The sequence below is a fragment of the Clinocottus analis genome, unplaced genomic scaffold (genome assembly GCF_023055335.1).
Source record: "Clinocottus analis isolate CAN_PGR_092001 unplaced genomic scaffold, fCliAna1.0.p SCAF_12, whole genome shotgun sequence".
Taxonomy (NCBI): Eukaryota; Metazoa; Chordata; class Actinopteri; order Perciformes; family Cottidae; genus Clinocottus; species Clinocottus analis.
In genome coordinates, this window is record NW_027175843.1 from 18,306,840 (window position 1) to 18,312,839 (window position 6,000).

The 6,000-nt window shown below is 49.6% G+C and overlaps 1 protein-coding gene across 1 annotated transcript in view; it reads right to left on the reverse strand.

The window, feature by feature from the left end:
* Nucleotides 1-6,000, reverse strand: part of LOC137783260 (glutamic acid-rich protein-like) — a 31,775-nt gene that overhangs the window by 10,309 nt on the left and 15,466 nt on the right. The window lies entirely within an intron of this gene.

Genomic DNA, 6,000 nt, shown 5'->3' on the forward strand with positions numbered 1-6,000 from the left:
GCCCTCCCTCCCTCCCTCCTCCTCCTCCTCTTCCTCCCTCACGGCGTTCGTCAGGGGCGAAAGGAGGGTGGGCTGCTGTCTTTTCAATGGGAGTCTCAAGCTTCAGGAATCGCATAGCTGCTTTCTTACTCACAGGACGTCAGCGTGACTCATCAAAAGCATGCTGCACCCATGCTACGCTCCCGCTGCACACATTGTGGCGCGCAAAACACGCACGCACACACACACACACACACACACACACGTCTTAGTGGGGCAGGAGAACCGCCTCTGTCAGGCTCCATTCATAACTATTTAAGTAACCTCAGTGAGTCATAAAACAAGCCGGGTTAAGTAATATTTGATCAGACGCACGCCTCTCGCCGGCATTGTCCCCCGACAGGTCACACGCTCCCAACCTTCTGAACGGCCCCTCGGCGTGGAGCGTCTTGTGACGCACTGCTTGTGTCTACAAGTCGTGAGAGGGTTCTCACGCCTCACATTGTGCGCATTGAGTATTTTTAGATATGGATTTCCCATAGCCAGACGTCTGGTAAAGAGAGTCAAGTTTGTAGAGATCTCATGCAGCAGGGGCGGCGGTGGCGGCGGCGGCGGCTCGGTCATCTAAAGACATCCACCTATTCGGCCCCTGTGGTCGGCGTGTGTGTGGATAAAGAGCGAGTGGGTGGAGGTGAATCACAGCCGGTCGTGTGTCGGCCCAGTGAAAGGCTTTTCTGTGTGTGTGTGTGTGTGTGTGTGTGTGTGTGTGTGTGTCTTGTTGTGCCGCTGAGCCCCGGCGGCAGGCCGGGCTCAAGCGGGGGGATGACTCAGGGTCGGAGCGGGTAACTGACTCCAGACCTGCCGACACAACCTGCAGGAGTCACCCAGAGGACTCGGCATAAGAGCGCTCTGTCCTCCAGGCGGCAGCTCGTTAGACGCCGAGACGTGAAATGGTTTCTCTTTTTTAATTTTTCCCTTTTCCCAAAAAAAAAAAAAAAAAACATGTGCGGAGCTATTTCTGCTCAGTTCATTTAGCGGCTCCCTGTCAGCCATCTTTACAGATTATTCTTCATTTTGTTCTACGAGCCAAAGACGGTGAGTCACCAGGCAAGACATTTTTATTATTATTATTATTATTATATTCTTACCTTTTTTAATGCGAGAGTGAAAATAGTCCTGCAGCATGACCTGAACACATTATTAATCAACTCCAAAATGATTTAAAACACAGAAATCATCCCGATGGGGAATAATTTAACTGACATCGGAGCTATTTATCATTTATTTTAAGCTAATACCGTCGCTGCAAATCTCCTCACAAATAACGTGTCTTTCATGTCGAAATTCACAAAGGTTTCAGAGCGGACCTGCGTGATTTGGTGTCGTTCGAAAAGGCGACGATTTGCGTTTGTGCCGGCACCGTTGCGATTTAAAAACCTGGGTCTGACATTAAAGTCTCCACTTAAGGTTTGACTTTAAGAGGTTTGCCATTTTAGAATGTGACTCAGTCTATTGTGGGCGCAGACGCAGCGCCGCTCGCTCGCTTTCTCTGGGTGGAGACAAGGGCGGAGATGTGTTTCAACACACATGCACGACGCAGGCGGGGGCCTTTCCTTTATGTAGTCACACACACACACACACACACACACACACACACACACGCACGCACACACAATGGAGATTGCAGTGGAAAGGAAGCTGGGGATTCCTGAGATTCCTGTGGACAAAAAGGTGTGAACTCAGGCAGCCGAGCATCATGGGAATTCTGCTGGCTCGGCTCGAGGAGCAGTTTGATGGCTGCTAGTGACACACACACACACACACACACACACACACACACACACACGCTACACACACTGTTCCTCCCCTTAGAGAGAGACGTAATAAACATTGTGGTTTTTTAATTGTCTCCACTAAACGAAGCAAAAGTTCCCAATAATGTAATCTGATTTTTCTCCTTTTTTTTTCCTCTCTGGCCCAGTAAACATGCTGGGAGAGATGGCGAAGAAGACAAATAGCTGCGATATATGTTTCCACGGAAATGAAACGACAGCGATTTTGAATCTCAATTGGAAATATTTTGGTCGACAAAAACTAAAACTGAGATGAACAAGAAATGAAGGCACGCGTGTCACGCATGGTAAGAGGTGATAGGACATTTCTGCACAGCTGTTTCCACATTTTAGAACATTTAATGGGAAATTAAAGTTAAAAAAAACACTACTTGCCTCTATTATTTTGACAAAACTACAAAATTGTCTCATGTTTGTTAAAAAGGTCTCCAAGATGCGCACGCTTAAGGAAACATTTATACTCAGTTCCTGGAATTTAAATCCTTAAAGATAGTTTTTAAGTATGATTCAATAATCACATAATAACACACACACACACACACACACACACAACACACACACACACACACACACACACACACACACACACAGCTTGGAGACTCATAAATGCACCTGTCTCTGGCGAGCTTGAAACGTTCAGCCGGTGATGGACAAGAACAGACGCAACGACGACGTCATTTCAATCACGAAAATGGCACACACACGCACACACACGCACACACACACACACACACGCACACACACACACATGCACGCACACACATACACACGCGCTTAAACACGGCGCCTCTGAAGAAACACATGATTGCAACCAACCAAGGACAGACCGCATTGCCCCAGTGTGTGTGTGTGTGTGTGTGTGTGTGTGTGTGTGTGTGTGTGTGTGTGGCATGGTCCACACTGACTATATTAGGCCGGTCTGTTTCCAGCACGGTGAGACGGTGAGCACACAGATTGAGCTGTGATGTCACGGTCACGCTGCGGAGGCATGACACTCTTATCTCTCTGCACTGCCCTGTTGTAACGTGTGTGTGTGTGTGTGTGTGTGTGTGTGTGTGTGTTCTTATTACCCTGTGATAACCCTGGACATCAGTGACACACAGGGAAACCTCAGCAGCAGCTCGGCGCCCCTGAGCCTCACAGAAACACCCCAGCTGAGTTGTGACGCTCTGATTGTTTCCCGGTCGTCTCTCGTTACATCACAACGAACACGTCTGTTCAGCTCTGAGGTCGAGCTGCAGAGCCGTCATCACGCTGGTATTAGTATTAGAGCGTCATTACGGATTAATTGAATCATATTTTCATGTTTTAACGTCTTTTCTATCCGTTGTGGGAACATTATGCTCGCCAAAGTAATTGCTGATAAATTTGAACTTCCTTTTTTTATTGCTTACAGCTGTTATTATTATTATTATTATTATTATTATTATTATTATTATCATTATAATATTATCTGTTCATCCATCAACCTTAACCCACCCAGTCCCAATGAAGTACATTAGCTGAGTGTTAAACGGTGAATGTGACTTCTTTATTTGTCAGGATAAAAATGTTACAGACGAATATTAAAGTAAGCAGCATTTCAATGTTGTAATTGTAACTAGCTGCTCATTGTGTGTTTTGTCTGTAGCTATTAAAGTAAATGTACTTTGTTGATTATTAAAAACAGAAATGTTGGAATTTTAATAAACGATCCCTTAATTGAATTGAAAAATATTGAATAGAAAAAGATTTGTTTTGTGAAAAAAACATTAAAATGCTCCTTTAAAACACTAAATGTGACATCACCAGAGGCACTAATGTGTGTGTGTGTGTGTGTGTGTGTGTGTGTGTGTGTGTGTGTGTGACAGCATTGTTACTCTTTTAAAGGAACCCAGAGCTCCACCTCGACATCCCTGAGCCCCGTTCTCCCCACTCCCTCTTTCCTCTTCCTCTTCCCTTCAGAGGTGTCAGAAAAAAAATCCAGGGTCTCTCTCTCTCTCTCTCTTTCTCTCTCTCTCTCTCTCTCTCTCTCTCTCTCTCTCTCTCTCTCTCTCTCCCCACAACCACACAACGTGGGCTATGTGAAGGCACTGACTCGCTGCCGGCTGGCCCGCTCTCAGGATATAAGCGCTGTGAGCTCTGCCAAGGCGGTGAGGGGTCACACTGGTGGAGTGTGTGCATGCGTGTGTGTGTGTGCGTGTGTGTGTGTGTGTGTGTGTGTGTGTGGACTGTGTGTCACACATGAGCTCCCCCGCTGGCCTGCGGCCGTCTGAGCAGCAACACCGACAGCAGACGCCCTCGTCCTGACGCTACGAGGGTGGAGAAGGCTTCTTGTGAAACATTCCACTCTCCCCCACCGCTCTGACCAGCGTTTCCTGTTCTCACTTCCCCGTCCTTCCCCTCCCGCTCCTCGCCCTGCCCGCTGCCTGCTGCCCTCCAGCTTGCCTGTTGCCTGCTGCCCTCCAGCTTGCCTGTTGCCCTCCTGCTTGCCTGTTGCCTGCTGCCCTCCAGCTTGCCTGTTGCCTGCTTCCCTCTTGCTTGCCTGTTGCCTGCTGCCCTCCAGCTTGCCTGCCTGCTTCCCTCCTGCCTGACTGTTGCCTGCTGCCCTCCTGCTTGCCTGCCTGCTTCCCTCCTGCTTGCCTGCCTGCTTCCCTCCTGCTTGCCTGCCTGCTGCCCTCCTGCCTGCCTGCTGCCCTCCTGCCTGCCTGCTGCCCTCCTGCTTGCCTGCCGGCTACTGGCCCGCCCGTCTTTTCCACCCATCCCACCTCCGCCTTCGCCTCCACACGCCAACGTTATCCTCCGGCGTTTCCCACCACCCCATCTACCTCCTGCTCCACGCCCCTGGGCCGGTCCCCCCTCCACGTCCGCAGACTAGTGGACTCCCTCTGGGTTTCCTGAAGAACCACCTTCCATTATCAGAGCGAGCGGCCTCAGCCCAGAAAACACTGCTGCTGCTGCTGCTGCTGCTGCTGCTGCTGCTGCTGCTGCTGCTACCCGAGCTCACCGGGTCATCGAGGCCCTCGAGCTCGACCTCCACCTCTGAGGACGACCTCCACGCTTTGACGCCTCTATTTCAAGTTGCACTCTTTGAAATGCGACTAAAAGAAATGAAAGGACCTGAAGCGGCACAGCGATATTGCTCTTTCCCTAAAACTCAGATTTTGGTTGCTCGCCAGCAACGAAACCTGATGAACCTCTGAAACTGTCTGAGGATGTTTCATCTGACAGTCTAGCTGTAAAATATTGTTCTCTGTTTTGTTTTGTTTTCATTTTATTGACAAAAACGCTCAATCAGATTCAGAAATAATGACAAAAAGCGTTAGTCGCAGCCCAAATATTTGTTCCTGGACTTTTTTTTCTCCCCCACAATAATATTTCTACAGGACACATTGAAATATTTCACTTTGAAATGGACGCCGAACATCAACAACCAGGAGCTTCAGTCCAACTGATTCCGAGCCGTCAAAAAGCTGCTTCAGTCACCTGCTCACGAGACTTTCCCTCCACATGGTCACAAAGACGCTCACGACGCGTGCACGTGCACGTGCACCAATAGACGGCGCTGTGTGTACGCGCATGCACAAAAGTCTGGAGGATTAAATGGCCGTGCAGCACGGCCGCTCTGTTTTCCCGGCGAGCAGACACGAGTGAGGAGGAGCGAGCGCTTCCAGCAGATGGGGCCCGCTCTGATAGCCATCTGTCTCAGAGAAGGAAGAGGACGACTCTCTCTCTCGCTCTCTCTCTCTCTCTCTCTCTCTGTCGCTCTGTCTTCATATATACAGAGTGATCGGGGAAGTGGCAGAGCTGCGAGCCACTTAGTGTCCGATGGCAACACATCGGGGTTGAAATAATTAGAAAACTGGCCTCGCTGAGACCCAGAAAGATGCAAATTGCGTCCCGGCGTCCCGGTGCCATCTGCACTTCATCACCACGTCGGCCATTCAGTTTAGCACCAGACTCTCTCTCTCTCTCTCTCTCTCTCTCTCTCTCTCTCTCTCTCTCTCTCTCTCATCATCGCTGCCCCCCCTCCCTCCCTCCCACTGTCGGCCCCATTTCTGCAGTTGCTTCTGTCCCTGATCCTCCAGGACGAGAGAGCGACGCTCACAATGAACTTCCTCTGAACGCTGGCATGGAGAGAGAGAGGGAGAGAGAGAGAGAGAGAGAGAGAGAGAGAGAGAGAGAGAGA